The 15,243-nt window shown below is 43.4% G+C and overlaps 1 protein-coding gene across 3 annotated transcripts in view; it reads right to left on the reverse strand.

Annotated features, from left to right (window-relative positions):
- Positions 1–14,589, reverse strand: part of SYTL5 (synaptotagmin like 5) — a 65,210-nt gene extending 50,621 nt beyond the window's left edge. The window contains exon 1 of one of the 3 annotated variants that reach the window (XM_083439137.1): positions 14,309–14,589. The gene's annotated coding sequence lies outside the window, so the exon portion shown is untranslated. Of the gene's footprint in view, positions 1–13,801; positions 14,044–14,308 lie in introns of those variants that run through there. The other 2 variants (XM_083439135.1, XM_083439136.1) reach the window with 2 other exon arrangements.
- Between the last annotated feature and the right edge of the window lie 654 nt (positions 14,590–15,243).

Raw genomic sequence — 15,243 nt, forward strand, 5'->3', positions numbered from 1 at the left:
TCTGTATTTCTTTACAATCCATACAAAGTATGTCCCCAAATGGTACGTGACAGCAAAAGGTTTGTCTTCAATTTAATTTAGCATTGTTTAGCAACCTGCTTTGATGGTGCAACTCTGCAGTGAACTATACCAGTTTGTAGGTCAAACACAGCTTGAATCAAAACAATGGCAGAGGACCCCAGGACACAGGGCTGTTTGCATATCACAGCGTCTCTAGAGTACCAAGTTCTTCCTGGTAGAAGGGAAGCAGGTAGTGCTCAAGCAGTGAAAGTTGCTACCTGAAAGAACTTGGACACATGACTTTGTTTCCTAAGGACACTTTTTGGTAAGTATGTCTCAAATCAATCAGACTTGTGTCCAAGTAAAAGTGTTTGGGAGGATAAAACACCAGCATGTGAAAGACTCACATGCACAAATAACTTCATATTTTCCCATAAGAACAAGTGATGTTTTAGATTTCATTAAATCTTACCCCTTCCTCCCCCCCTTATTATAAGGGGCAACATTATGTTTTAGAGAAAGGATCGACATATGGGCGGGGTATAAATAATAAATTATTTATTATTATTATTATTATTATTATTATTATTATTATTGCAATCAACTCTATCCACAAGAACAACTGCACCATTAACACAGCAACCCTGTCATTGGCCTTGTTAGCAAGAGCAACCCTGCCCTTGGTCACCCCAGTCACTGAGAATCATGCCTGTCCATCTACACAGTTCCATCCTCTGGGTTCAATTTCTCAGCAATGCTAGGGAACACAGGGAGCTTCCTTATACCAAGCCAAACTATTTTGTCAATCTGGCCCAGTAGTGCCAAGTGTTTTATTCTGTATTTAGTCCTCTATTGGGAGCTGCCAAGAGTGGCTGGGGAAACCCAGACAGATGGGCGGGGTATAAATAATAAAAGTTATTATTATTTATTATTACTCTGACTGACAGCTCCTCTCCACGATCTCAGGCAAATGTCATCCCCTTCACCTGCTACCTGACAGGAACACTACAGAGTGAACCCAGGACCTTCTGCATGAAAATCAGGTGCTACACCATTGAATTGTGGTCTTTCCCACACCTGGATAGCTCAGTTGGTTAGACCATGGTGCTGATAACGCCAAGTTTGCAGGTTCGATCCCTGTATGGACCAGCTACATATTCCTGCATTGCAGGGGGGTTGGACTAGATGATTCTCAGGGTCCCTTCCAACTCTACAGTGCTATGATTCTACTAGAACTTGGCAGAACCTTGGCAAAAGAACAGAGCCCACAAATACAGCTGCTGGCCATTGTTAACCACCAGTGTCTAATTGTAGGCAGTGCCAGGACAAGATGTAGGCTACAGAAGAAGAGAGAAATACGGTCTCCTGACACGCAATGCCCATCTTTGTATTAAGTGAATCTCTTTTCACAGAGCCAGTCTTGAATATGCTTCACAGCATTTTAAAAAACACACGCACAAAAAATGTTCTGACAGTGTTAAATTCCACAGTGGTTAGAAGAAGATTCTTTCCAGACTGCAGACTACAGCAGGTTGTTAGGTCTTGCTGACCTCCTTTCATTTGCTCAACAGGACATCAATTTGTCTAATTCTACTGCTACATTTGCTATTTGATATCTTTAAGCCAAGAGGATAAAAGAAACAGAAAGAAGTAATGATTGCACACACACAATCTCACATGAGTGTCTTAGCATAAGAATCTTGTTTGGAAGCCAACAGAAATTGTGACTTTACTGCACTACACTCTGAACACCCAGAGGGCAAGTAAATACAACAGTGGCAGATCTGTGTATTTAAAAACAAAGCTCTGCCACAATCTTGGGTTTGCTGGCACTAAACCACTTACTGCAGATGGCAAACCTAGGGTCCTCTGTATGGGAGACATTTTTATAACCTACAGAGTAACAGTTGTTAGCACAGTGAACATAAACAGCTTTCCCTCATGCAAAGGGTGGAGGTGGAAGACATATTATGTCCTTGGTTGCTGAAGAAACCTCCCATATCCCCCACTCTTTTCTGAGAAAGCTTCAGCAAGAGGAATGAAGTTATTGGTGGCATCATGCTTTGAAGCATAGTGTCTCATCCCCTGATGAGAGAATGAACCCATTAGGGTTCTGAGAAGCCAAGTGTTATACATCTTCTCTTCCTTTCTTTTTGTCCTCTCTGGCTGTTAGTTATCTGCCATTAGTGCAAAGTGTTCCCTCTTTGCCCAATGACACATCACTAATGTCTCCACTTGAGGGCTTCCAGCTCTATAAGCATTGAGGCAGAGTTATGTAGTCCTATGCCATGTACTTGCAGTCAATGTTCTCTGAAAAAGGCTTATGTACTCCACGATTAGCTGAATCCTTTCCTCTACTGTGGCTGGTTGGACGGGGGGGGGGGGGGAGGAAAACACACATTTAAAAATCTCTTTTAACTTAAATTTGAGAGTTTTAACTTACACATTTTCATATACTACTATTAAAGGGAAGGACTAACCAAGGAACACAGAATTCCAACTAGCTTCTGATCTTCCCTTGCACTGACAGGGTTTTACCAGCAGTAGTTCCCACTGGTGCAACAATGAAGCTACAGAATTGTAGAATCGCTATGCTAGTGTATCTTTAGCCTCCACCAGTACAAGTGGACTTAGGAGTGATCCTGTCTCCTTCCAATGGATTTAGTTGGGATCACTGTGTTAGCAACTTTATTTGTATTCTGTTTTCCCACAGTGTACCCTGCCCAGTTTACAACAACATCAAAAACCATCACCAATATTTTTTTTTAAAAAACTATCATTTCAAAACTCTTATTTTAAAATATGTCTACGCAATTTAAACAAAACATAAAATCTTCAATAAACCAAATCAGAACATCCCGAAACATAAATTTATTATGAAAACAGTCAACAGCCTACTAAACAATGTGTAATGAGACTTTCCTCTCTTAACAGCTATGGAAGCAATACTGTTTTCTAAATTTAAACATATTTTACTTCACATAAAAAAACCACTGCATGCATATATATGCTTGCCACTTTACCTTATTTTTGATGAGCAATGAAATAAAGGAAATGGGAAAAGGTCATTATCGTCAACGAGAAATCTACTATCAAAATACTAAATGACAGTATTTAAAACATTTCAATCTGGCAATCCAGAAATGTTAATCCTTATCACCACAGGTGGCTATCAAAAACATTAATGGCATCTGATAGGCACCTGCAGAACAGAGTATTTTAAAAGGTTAAAGAAAAAGAATCCCAGGTTTACACAATTCTCATAAATAAATGTTCCCTTGTTCCAATTCCCATGAAAACAACTGTTTCTAAAGGCTCTTCTGTGGCCTCTGTGAAATATTTAAATAATTTCGTTTCTCTTCTCTACAGCTCTATGAAGCTGGAACTTCCCTTTCAACAACCCGCTCTTGGTAAGCTGACAGCATTTCCTTTGAGGAATTAAAAAGAAGAAGTGCCAGAAACAAATCTTGGGATGAAAATGAATGCACACTTGCTGCCTGTTCCTGTGTCCACTTATTAATGTCTGGGTGATTAATACCAGGCAAGGAAGAGCAACAAGTTATCTTTCTAGAATTATTGGCCTTTAAGCATGTCAGGCTAATGTTAATGAATCAAGTCCTTGCACAGTATTTATAAGATTTAAATTATTCAGTAGCACAGTCTACATGCTCAATACGGCCTTTAGAAAAAGCTTTTTATATAAATTGTTTCAATTTTTGAGATTAGGCTATTAATAAGAAGAAATTAAGCTACACATCTGTTCAATTTCCTTTTCAACACCAAATGGCAGAAATCAGGTTTAGGTATCATGACAAAAATCAGCTGCACTCCTTTAGATGAGAAAACCTGAACTTCAAAGGGCTACATTTGGGCTATGCTTTGCAATTTCAGACATGTTATAGCTCTGAAATAACCTACTCAAAAGATGCAAACACAGTGAACCACACTGTGATGCAAATAATTTTGTTGCACTAATTTTCTATGACAAAGAAATGTTAAATAAATGGTGGTAGAAAGGATAATTCCACTTACAAATACCATCTGGTTTCATTACAATCTGTAGAACTTTATCAACACATCCTACTATACACCATTACTGTACATTGCCTGGAAAATGTTATTCTCTACTGTTAGGCAAAGTATAGAAACTGCAGCAGGCAACAGGTGTTGGAGGGCAGGAGCTGCAACTCTCCCTCACTCACTCTCCTAAGGTGTATCTGTTCTTGCTAGATAACAGGCCCATGTATCCTCTGCTGTCTGTCCTAAACCCCCTAAATTCAGGTGTGGTAGAGGGCACTATCCTGTCACCAGTGTTGAAGAAGGGGTGTAGGGGGGTGGGTGGGTGGGTGTGCGTGCACAGGTAGACACAAAACATAGAGTTGGGGGGAAATGTGTTTGTGTATGTGTGTGTGTGTGTAGAATGTTCTCTGTTTTCATACTTAAAATAAAATGGCTGGAACCTCCTCTTCTTCACCTTCACCTTCAGGTGGGTAATGCTTTGTCTCATCTTTGTAAGTACCCTTAAAGTACCCTTGGGGCTTTTTGTGCCTGTTGTTACTGAACTAAGGAAGATTCATAAATGAATTGTCACTGTATAGTAGATATGAAGCGGCCACTAAAACAGGGTGCAAGGAGCAAATAAGGCTTTGTGTTCAGTCCACTTTTTTATTTTAGTGTGGAGTATCTGATGGGAATTTGTGCAGTTGGAAGATCTGTTTAAAAACAGCAAGAACCTAGTATTGAGTAAGATGCAATGCCAGTTCAGTCAGTTGCTTTATATGGAATGGGAAATGCTGTCTTGTCCTTCACGTTAGGCAGCAAAATGTATTGAGTCAGCCCTGCTGTTAGTTAGTTAGCTAGTTATATATACTTGTCTAACAGCTTTACAAGATTCCAATTCTGTGCCACCCAAGAGGAACTTGCAAGACCAGTGAGGCAAAGCTGAACAGATCTGCACTGTTTGGCTCACGTAGAGGTCATATTTATGGAGGCATCTTGAGTTCAAATTAGGAAGAAATATCATATAACAAAGTAAACATTTCACACCAGAACTAAGTCCCTGCAGGGACTGTGGAGAACATCTTGCCCACTGTGGGAAAGGGCTGAGCAACAAACCTACCCTACCCTGCCAAGAAATTATCACAAATTTTCAGAAGATTGGGGCTTATCATAAGCCAGGGACCCTGTGACCATTTGCTAATATAAAGAAGAGTTTCCAAATCTCTTTTTACTTAGAAAGGAACAGTAGTTTTAGGGATCAAGAATCTAATATTGCATCTAATTTCAGTATGGAGTTTTCAAGAGATGCCATATTTTTTGCTCTATAAGACTCACTTTTTCCCTCCTAAAAAGTAAGGGGAAATGTGTGTGTGTCTTATAGAGCAAATGCAGGCTGCACAGCTATCCCAGAAGCCAGAACAACAAGAGGGATTGCTACTTTCGCTGTGTAGCAATCCCTCTTGTTGTTCTAGCTTCTGAGATTCAGAATATTTTTTTTCTTGTTTTCCTCCTCCAAAAACTAGGTGTGTCTTATGGTCTGGTGCGTCTTATAGAGCAAAAATATGGTAATAACCTGGACTTCACATGCCAATTTGAGGCTCTCCAGTCCTTTTGCTGCTATACTTTGCCAAGCCAGGGCAGGTTTTGACTTAGCACATTGGCCCAACCCAGGCTCATGGCTAAGTTCTCCAGACTAGCCAATGAGCTGTAGCAAAGTCAAGCTCTCTTCCCTCAGTAATGCTTTTTCAGAACTCCTGCTCCTCACTGGCTAAATGTCAGGTCTCAGTACATTTATTGTTTTTAAAGAGTAATAATGAGGCTTGTCTCCAGCTTACTGAATTGTGTCAGAATGAAGAGTTCTGTCACACTGCAAGTGCTAGTGGTAAAACTGCACAAAAATCTGGATGACAGATGGACAACTTTTCAAATAGAACGATCTTCCAGCTGACGTTTCTGGGTATTTGATCTGTAGTTTAATAAGTCTTCTAATACCCATCAAAATCAGAGTCCTCAAACATGCTATTGTTGGTAGTTTATTCCCTTTTGAACATGGGCTAGTAATAGATATATGTACAAAACCCAATTCTTTAAAACGTTATACCCAGCAGGCCTATATAAGCTCTCCCTTTTCTAACAGAGCCTCTGTGCTTTTCACACACAGTATAATAATCTGACCATGAAACGTTTGCTGAAATCAGTCCTCTGGCATAGTACTTTAGGGCATGACTAGATGCAATGGTCAATCTATTCTAATCTGCTTCCTCCCAAAAATAATAATTGCTGCATTTGTCACCATTCTGGTCAGTTCCCATATTAGAGGCATTCACTGAACTGGCAGTGTTAAAACTATCCATGTATAGAAAAGGCCCCGCTCTGATCGCTAACCATGAGACTATGGATTCCTAGGATTCTCCTAGGAAATGGGTATTTTCCAATAAAAAAAATACCAAATGTCTGGTAATTTGTCCGAATACTTTGTTACAAATGAATATTTATGAGTAAATTAGTTTCTTAGCAACACCAGAATGCTATTCCAAAGAAATAGCAGAAACCAATTATGAACCAGAAACCAATGCTTGAAATAAACTTCAGAGGACATACTATCTGTGAAGCTTTGAACTTCCCACATAAATTTCATCCATGAGAATGATGTCCCAGATCCTGAAACACCAATCCCATATTGGTTAAAAACTGCAGATCTTCTAAAGGTAAAGGGACCCCTGACCATTAGGTCCAGTCGTGACCGACTCTGGGGTTGCGGCACTCATCTCGCTTTACTGGCCGAGGGAGCAGGTGTACAGCTTCCAGGTCATGTGGCCAGTGTGAATAAGCCGCTTCTGGCAAAACCAGAGCAGCGCACGGAGATGCCGTTTACCTTCCTGCCGGAGCAGTACCTATTTATCTACTTGCACTCTGAAATGCTTTTGAACTGCTAGGCTGGCAGGAGCAGGGACAGAGCAATGGGAGCTCACCCCGTCACAGGGATTTGAACCGCCGACCTTCTGATCGGCAAGCCCTAGGCTCTGTGGTTTAACCTACAGCGCCATCCGCATCCCGCAGATCTTCTACAGAGCTGTAATTTTGGACTTGGTCACAAATTCTGTCTGAGGAAAGAACTGTGTGGCAGGAGCAGCCCTGTTCTTCTGGCTTGGACACTGTTGCCAGCTCTCCTGCCATATCTGATTGGCGTGGGGTGAAAAAATGCTTCTGGAGAGGAACTGATCTCTATCAAGGGCAAGGCAGTCAGAACCGCTAGTGACATCAGTGGGAAGTTGATGCCCTCTAAGACATCCAGAATCTGCATAGACAGAACTATATAACTGTATAATAATAACAATAACAACAACAACTGTAATTTAAGAACCTGCACCTGAATTTGCTTTTCCCTCCTCCTTCCCATTCATATTTTTCTCATGCATCATGACCTATTAGATCGTAAACCTAAGGACAGGAACCATCTTAGCACTGATTTCAGTAACTGATATTATGTTGAACACTACTGAGTGCAAGAGTTCCACAGCAGCTTGAGGTGAGTTGAAGCAGAGAAATGTCAGGTGGTAAGAAGGTTAAACACATCCATTCCCTTAAACACTCTCAGAGAGAGAGAGAGAGAGAGAGAGCGCATTACCAAAGGTCCAGATGATCCAGATGTTATTTGTACTTTCACTTTGCAAACTGTAATGTGTAATGTGAAAAAGAAAACTACTAGAAGAGCCACAATCATGTCAAGTCTACCGTCATCAAGTAAAACTCAGTACAGTGGTGCCCCGCAAGACGAATGCCTCGCAAGACGGAAAACCCGCTAGACGAAAGGGTTTTCCGTTTTCAGAGGTGCTTCGCAGGACGAATTTCTCTATGGGCTTGCTTCGCAAGACGAAAATGTTTTGCGATTTTTGAGTTTTCCCCCCGCTCCCCAACCCCTTTTTCTAAAGCGCTAAGCTGCTAATAGCCTTTTAGCAGCTAATCTGCTAATCCCTTAAGCCTTTAATAGCCGTTAATAGCCCTTAAACTGCTAATAGCGCTAATAGCGCTAATCCGCTAATGGGCTTGCTTCGCAAGACGAAAAAACCGCAAGACGAAGAGACTCGCGGAACGGATTCTTTTCGTCTTGCGAGGCACCACTGTACTGTGATAACGGCACCTTGCTTGCATCAGCTTTCAGTTTCTCCAGAAACCAACAATAAGAAGCTGAATAGGAGAGCATCTGCTTTGCATGCATTAAGTCCCAGGTTCAATCCTCAGCAACTCCAGGTAGGGCTGAAAATACCCGCTTCCTGAAATCCTGAAGAACCACTGCTGGCCAGTGTACAATCTCAGGGCTGTGGTTTCAAGCCCCACGTTGAGCAAAACGATTCCTGCATTGCAGGGAGATGGACTAGATGAGCCTTGTGGTCCCTTCCAACTCTGCAAATCTATGATTCTATGATTCTATGGACCAGTGGCCTGACTCTGCATTAGGCAGCTTCTTAAGTTCCGATAAATGTAACCTTCCTCCTAAATCAAAACTGATGACTCACGCTCTCTGCTGACATCACTCCCTAAATTGCAGCTCTCCCAGCTCTTTCCACAGAATTCTCATGAAAGCAAAGACTCCTGAGGAGCAATATGTATTAGAATAAATGTAACTGAAAGTGAGCATTTCCCTATTTACCTTTCTGTTCTCCACCCTTGTGAGGCTGTGTACACACCATACATTTAAAGCCATTGTCCCTCCCTCAAAAGAAACCTTGAAACTGTAGTTTGTTAAAGGCTGGTAGGGATTGTTGCTCTATAAGTGGTAGTAAACTACAGTTCCACTGCCACTTTGGGGGAAATATGTTTTAAATGTATGACGTACATGCAGCCTTGGGCTACATACACACAATATTTTAGCCTAGAATCGTTGGAAATTAATTGTTTTCTATTGCATGTTTCTATTGCTGAAAACACTTCCTCAGAAACTGGTTTCATTCCAAAAACAAGAGCTCATAGCAGATTGATTTTGTGTTACCTAACAATGGGTGGTGGGATGGACACCACATCTGTCCAATGACATTGTGAGTGGTTTATATCAAGATCACAATCACCACCTGGGACACCTGCAGGGAGGAAGAGGAGTGGACAACCTAATTAAGGGGAGGGTTTTCAAGTACATATCGAGTAACCACACTCACCCTCACCCACAGCAGAATGTAGAATCCATCTAGACTAGAAAGCAGCCTGTACACTCCTGAATTCCTTACTTGATTATCATCCTTTTTCAAAAAGCTTCTGACTCTTGAACTCTATTAGAAAAATATTTGTAACGTTCTGCATTTCCCCCCCATAACTGCTGTAAAATCCAATATGGGTTTAGGTTGCAGCTTTTTTCCTTTGCTCTCTTCCTTTCTTTTGCACTACAAGTTTAATTCCTTAGTAAACTTTGTGAATGTCATCCTAGATATACTGCGTGCTGAAGACCAGAGTCAGATCTGTCGTCATCAAGTGAAACTTAATCAGATCTCCGCCTTGCTTATACAAGCTTTGAATTTGTTCTGTGTCCACCGATGAAGAGGTTTATCGGCTTCCTTTTCAGACACCATGACTCATACTCTCTTGCTTACATCACTCTGTGGACTGCAGTTCTCTGACTCCTCTGTTCAAGACATTTCAAGCAGGAATGGACATGGCTGCAGGTATATTTTTAAAGACATGCTTTGTAAATAAACTACTTTTCAGTTATCTACCTTTCTTCCTGCCTTCTTCCAAAACCATGAGTTTAAAAACTTGCTTAAGCAATTTCAGGAAACACTTGCCAACTCCCAATGTACAATTTATTGCAAAAGTTGCATTTTTATTCCATATTGCAGCAATGTACTGAAAGGGTAAAGAATGCTCTTTATTATGCAGGTACTATAAATGGATACATTTTGGCTACATATACTGAATCCAAAGTAGTCTGAAAGCAGCCAGGCATGAAGGGTTAGCATTCTTAAACTAATCCCAGTCAGAAGAATGATCTTTCTGGGATTAGTTTAAGAATGCTAACAAATAGGAGAAGAGATGTTCTCTGTCTAAAACTATATTACACATAGATAACATTTTAGTGAAACCAAGGACACTTCCAGAAAACCTGTTTATTCATCTTGATTTGGTAGGGAGGTTAGACAACAGCAGTTTAAAGAGAGCTTGTTCTGATTTGTTTGTGGGGAGTTTAGATGGTGTTATGTCAAAACAGGTGTTATTTCTCTCACTTTCCAGTGCTCTTTCACCTCACTTTATCATAAAAAGTCCTCTCTGAGTGACATGAGTTTGCGGCTCAAGACCTCCCAAACAACTATAATTGTGCAACCTGAATTTGACAGTATGTGACTGAATCCCACCTCAGAACAGTGACATTCTAGAAGCGCCTCAAGAAACAGAACTAAGAGGAGCTATGCTGAATTAGCAGGTCTGAATCTTGATGACTGAGATTAGAGGCACGGGTCAGCCATCTGAATGGTAATCCCAAGTGCAGTCCTTTATCTCTCCCATGTAAACAAGTGCTTGTTATTCATCCCAATAGGGAAATAAAAGGTGTTGCCCTTCAGACCACTGCTATGAGAGCAAACCCTGATTTCTACTGCTGACACAGGTTCACATGTCATACTAAGGCAAACTATAACTTAGCACAAATTAGCGAATGTGCAGGTTCCCAGATAGCTCACAGCCACTTTGCTCCTCCTGCAGTCATTCTGCTGCTCTACTGTGGTAAGTCACGAGTCAGTGTGTTGCTTGAACCTGGGCTTGTGAGCTAACCAAGGTCTGAGAATTAGACCACAGGTCCAGGTTCAGATAACAGGCTAAATCAAACTATGGCTTAGTCCAGCACAGTAGCAAAATAGCCACAGAAGGAGCTAGGTGGCCATAATATCCTCTACAGGATATTTGCACATTTGGTCCTTGGTACTAAGCCACGATTTCGCTGAGTGCTACATGCAAATGAAGTTATAGCATGTGTGTCACTCATTAACAGAAATTCTGAAGAGGGGATACAACAAAGGTGCACTGAACAAACTCCACCTCAGCCTGCAGAAGACACTGCAATATTTTCCTGCTCCCTCTTTGTGTTACAGTAGAAGACTTCCCTCTACTCTCTCATACATTCCAGCCATTATAATGGTGGGCATTTTGCTAGACAAAAGCAGAGGGTATATGCCTGAAAGGTACATTATTGCTACTTCGGATGGAACACGCTTATTCAGGATCTAAATACTTTGTCTAACTGAAGCTTAAGTGTCTAGCCATAGGGAAAAGCCTTGACTCCCAATTACAGCCAATATGTTTCCTCACTATTGTCACTCCAAATGATAGCTCACAGTGGTGAAGCTTCATGCTCTGGCACTGGGGGGGGGGGGAGAGCAGGTGGGAGCATGGTGCGCCGCCCACAGGGGCATGCATGCATCCTGGGGGCATGGCACACCGCCTGTGGGGGCATGGCACCCAGTGTGGGTGGGGGAAGTAGCTGCAATGGCATCCCACCAGGATCACACTATGGGGGGCAGTGCACTCCCCCTGCACTCCTCTTCCTCTGCCAGAAATAGCTCATCCAGGCTTGCAAATACAGGGCCCAAATCTAACCTTGGATCTTCATCTGCATGAAATCAGGAATTAAAGTAGGTAAGGTAATGAGAACTTAACACTGTTTCACAACAGAAGACCACAAAAAGCCAACACCAAAAACCAATATCCATTCAGTTAGAACCCCACCTACTCTACAATAAGGGGAAAAAACCGAGCAAGTTACTCACAGGAATACATGTCAGTTTTTGAACCCACAGAAATAATATGCTTTAGGCTGCAATTCTGTCTGCAACACTGCAATTTAGGTTGCAGTTTAGGCTGTAACACTGACATAGCAGTAAGCCCCACTGATTATAGAGGGACACTTCCTAGTCAGGATGCACAGAATTTGACTGTTACTGTAATTTCCTTTCAATGAGGTCCCCCACCGGGTTTCAAGTTGCTTTTAAAACACTGCTGTACACACCATAGAGGAGACAGGGGTATCTTCATACTATGTCCAATTTGTTTCTCCACAGTGAACTCCAGTTTATTTGTGCATGGGTCAATGTCAACCTGAAATGTACACACATCAGTTTAACTACAGCTTCCACTGGTTTGAGGGGAAGCACATCAAAAGAGCCTTTATCAAGAAGCTAAGGGATACAGATGGATTGTGTCTAAAATAATGTGTACTCAGCTTCATACACCAGCGGTGGGACCACATGAGAGTGGACAAGTCGGCAGTAATGTGTACTCAGTTTAATTGCTCCTCCCAAATCCCTGTTCAAATCACTACCTTGATCTGCAAGTGAAATTACATGGTGCTTTCCTAATGACTCTGCCACAGGAACAGCTGAACTAAATAGTTCTATCATAGATCTAACAACCACCACATGAATAAGTACATGAGCCAAGAAAGGTTTGGACATGAACCCTCCCTTCCACACACGCCGGTATTGTGCAGCAAATCTCTTTTGAACCAGAGGAGAGTTCCACAAATTTGGATATGATATGGGGGGTGGGGAGTAACAGTGAAAGCTAAAATTGTACAAGACATACCAAGAACCCTAGGCACACCTGAAATACGGTTTTGGTTCCTGGCCTATAAACAGTTACAGTGGTACCTCGGGTTAAGAACTTAATTCGTTCTGGAGGTCCTTTCTTAACCCGAAACTGTTCTTAACCTGAGGTACCACTTTAGCTAACGGGGCCTCCTGCTGCTGTTCTCACCCCGAAGCAAAGTTCTTAACCCGAGGTACTATTTCTGGGTTAGCGGAGTCTGTAACCTGAAGCGTCTGTAACCTGAGGTACCACTGTATTATAGAAATTAAGGAAGAATAGCCAATTTTTTCTGGGGGTTATCCTGTGGCATGTGGAAAAACTTGTCATTCTCTTAATTTTTGTAATGTATTTTCTTGAACCAAAAACCTTACTGGCTAAATTTTGAACTTCTCCCACATTTTGTGGTTGTATCACAAAACAGCAATGTTTAATATCCTGAGTTGATGAGGCAGCCATAAAAATATGGAAACCCTGTTAAAACTTGCAGAATTAATCTCAGATTTTTTTTTTAAAGAGCCTACATAAATCCTGAGTTATATGACTCCTCTTCATCAGACAATACTTACATTGGTAAATTCAACTGATGTTCTTGCACTGCCATGGTGTGGACTGGACGTCGCAGCTGGCTTAGTAGAAACTAACCCTTGGTTACCACCCCAAACCTTATTTGTAGACTCCTTCAAGGTCATATATACAAAGAGTCTTTCCATGAACCTGAAAACTGGTACTGTATATAACTTGTCTCTTGAGTTTTGTCTAGGATTTTCAGTAGACAATTTAACAAATGCAACCCTATTTCTCTGCATACTGTATGTTACATTGCATTTTCCTTTAATGTAATTGCTAGTATAAAATATTTTTAGTAATAATAAATGCTTATTTTTTTAAAAAAGAAAACAGCTTAATTATACAAAAGGGAAGGATCACCTGCTCCACACACACACCCCAATATAGGAAAGCTGCCTTATTCAGTATTATCCTACTCTAACTAGCACCAGCTTTTCAGAGTTTCAGGCAGGAGTCTTCCCCAACCCCCAGCCACACCTGGAGGGGGAAAAAAAAAATCAGGAATCGATTGCACCTGGGACTTTCTGCCTGCAAGGCTCTCTCTCCCCCGGCGCTTCCATCCAGCCAGCACAACCCGGAGCGAAATTGCCCCGCAGATAGCCTGGCAGCAGACGTGCAGCTGCGCAAGTCTCGAGCAGGTGAGCCCGGCACGAACTCCCGGGAACACTACCCTGAGGCGAAATTATTTCTGGGAAACAACACGAGCGCCTTTCTTCGGGACCCGTCCTTCGTTCGTTTCTAAACAAATAAATAAAACCACCCTCAAAATCCCAGCACTTGCCAGAATCCTAAGAGCATCTCTCTCCCTCCCGTCTCAAAACGCGAACCGCAAACGCCTGAAGTAAAACTCCGCTGTTTTCCGAGCCGGGGAGAGAAGTCCACCGACTTCTTCTCGGCTCCTCCCGCCTCTTCGCTCCGCGCGGGATTGGCGCAACCAGCCTTTTCCGCGCTCGCCTTCGAAGCACGCGGACTCTACCATGGAAGCGCGAGGGGGGGGGGAGCCAGGTCTCTCCCCCTTACTCGATCCCGGAGAGAGGAGAAACCAAAGGGGGGTGCAGCTGCCTCCCCCGCGGGCGCCCCCCCCCGTCGAGGCTGCTAAAGGGGCCAGCCGGACACTGACCGGCCGCGGCAGCAGCTGCTTGGCGGGAAACCGACGCTCAGGAGGAGGCGAGCTTACCCTCCGGGTCAAGTCCTCGCTTCTCCCTCTTCGTGCCGCCTGGTCGCGGGTCCCAAGCGAGACTGCTGCGGCTTCCCGCCCGGCCGCTGCTGGTGCTGAGCTCCTGCACGAGGAGGAGCATCCCCGCCGCCAGCCTCCCGCCCCCGCGAGCGCAGCCGGGCCCTGGGGACGCCTCCCAGCTCGAGCGCGGCGGGCGGCTCTCTGCTGCTGCTGCTGCTGCTGCCGCCGAGGCTCGGTGCAGAGAAGCGAGACCCCAGCCCGGGCTGGCGCACAGCTGCCCGCGGACGCCTCTCAGGCGCCCTCTGCTGGCGCGGCTCGGGAAGCGCCGCGGCAGTAGGCAGTGTGCGGGCAGAAGAAGACCTTCCGAAAGAAGGGCGAGCCCCTTGCGCGCTTGCAAGGATTTGGGGAGGCTTGGCTAAGAAAGCATCAGCAGGAAAGAACAAGGGCGGGGGAGGGAGTGGTGGTTTCGATGGCTTCAGTGCTGGCTGTAAAGGAGGAGAGGAAAGTTTGGCACCTGCGTTACACACGCAGAGTGACGTGCAAAACTGCAAGTTTTGTGCTTTTATGTCGTAAACCGCCCTGCGATTCTCGGAGGAAAGGCGGTGTAGAAATTTAATTAGTAAATGAAATAAATAATGGTTAGTAAGGATTTAGGTGAATTCATGGAGAAGGCGGCTCTCAGCTATTGTTGTTATCGTCTGTCTCGAGAGTCAATGGAGTGCGCCTCTGGGGGTGAAGTCAAACTGTTGCAATGGGATGCAAGCCTGGGCAGTCTGTATGGAGCTTCTGGGCTGTCCACCAGACGACAAGACACACACACACACACCAGCCTCGCTGATGTGGTGCAAGAGAAAGCAGAGCAATAGGTTTGGCACCAGCTTTACTGCAGGAGTTGCTAGAAGGAGCCCTAAAAGTCACTATCCAACCTTCTTAGC

Source organism: Podarcis tiliguerta, assembly GCF_965153285.1.
Source record: "Podarcis tiliguerta genome assembly, chromosome: 4".
Taxonomy (NCBI): Eukaryota; Metazoa; Chordata; class Lepidosauria; order Squamata; family Lacertidae; genus Podarcis; species Podarcis tiliguerta.